Raw genomic sequence first — 1,283 nt, forward strand, 5'->3', positions numbered from 1 at the left:
TCTTGTTGACGCTGGTGAGGGGCGCCGCCTACATGCAACAACCTGGGCCGTGCTCCAGGACAAAGGCTACGAAGGCATCGACGAAGCAATCCGAAGCATCCGTCCGAAGAAGAAGCCACGTGGTGGCCACTTGGACCACGTCGATCTGGACAGAAATGCAAGAGTGTCAAGCGACCGTGTACTCGTCGAGAACATATTTGGGCGAACCTGCTTGCTTTGGAAGATATCGTATGCGACCTACAAGTGGAGTGAAAGTACCACATGATCCAACGTCTTGACTTTGCTCTGACCAATTTCCATGTCTCGATTCATCCTCTACGTGGAGGCGAACGCGATCACTACCGTCTTGTCATGGCTCGTTACCACTCAATGGCGTCGGAGCGTTTGGACCAAGCGAATCGGCGCGGTCGACTGTACTCGGAACGGCGGATGAGTCGTATCGAGTTGGACCGTGCAGGAATTCGAGGCGGGAGCCAAGGCCAAACTGAATATTCACAGGATTATTAGTCGAATTTTCGGACTGTAGCTCTTTTTCTTCAAGTTTTGTAAATAATTGATTTTTTTGGTATACTGTTTCTGGTGTCAATGACTAAAAATGCATAATTGTACACAAATATAAAATGTTTGTGTTGTGTCACGGTTTGACTCTATGGGACCGAGTGCGTGAATGCTTCGATTTTGTGAATCTCACAGTTCACCACACTAATTTATAGCGATTTTGCACCCCATATGGCGTCAAACCAGGATACTATTAACCAGAATGGACTCGCGACTACATTATATGCGTCTCGATGTTTCCCCCCTCTCGGGTTGGGTAAAAGCTTACTAGCTCTATTCCACAAAGTGACGACGCCGGGATCGAACCGACAACCTTCAGGGTTTTAACCTGACGCTCTACCGTTGAGCTACCGTCACACCTTGGAAAATAACATCTTCTATCGATACTCTTTCGCTCCTCTGCGCTTTGCCAAGAGTGCAATCTTACTGCAGTACACTGTGCAGAATGGAAAGTGTTGGACAAATGAGGATTAATTAACTCACAGTGGCGGGCGTCATCGAGGGGACTTTTACTCCTTCATGTGAAAAAATATGCTACGATAGACTTGGAATACGTGAATCGAATCTGCATCGCGCGCTGGTTCGAACCGTGCAATCAAATGATCCTGAAACACAATACCTTGCAAAATATTCTACCCCAAAGTTGTGAATGAATGTCCATATGCATCGTAAGTTTCTATTTCCTTTTGTTTGTGATTGTTGGAGGCGTTCTGAGACATACAATA

The 1,283-nt window shown here is 46.5% G+C and overlaps 1 non-coding gene across 1 annotated transcript; it reads right to left on the bottom strand.

The window, feature by feature from the left end:
• Positions 1-842: 842 nt before the first annotated feature.
• Positions 843-915, bottom strand: H310_08474. Its single transcript has one exon. It is a non-coding gene; the product is annotated as a tRNA-Phe (tRNA).
• Positions 916-1,283: the final 368 nt, after the last annotated feature.

Source organism: Aphanomyces invadans (assembly GCF_000520115.1).
Source record: "Aphanomyces invadans strain NJM9701 unplaced genomic scaffold supercont1.17, whole genome shotgun sequence".
Taxonomy (NCBI): domain Eukaryota; phylum Oomycota; class Saprolegniomycetes; order Saprolegniales; family Verrucalvaceae; genus Aphanomyces; species Aphanomyces invadans.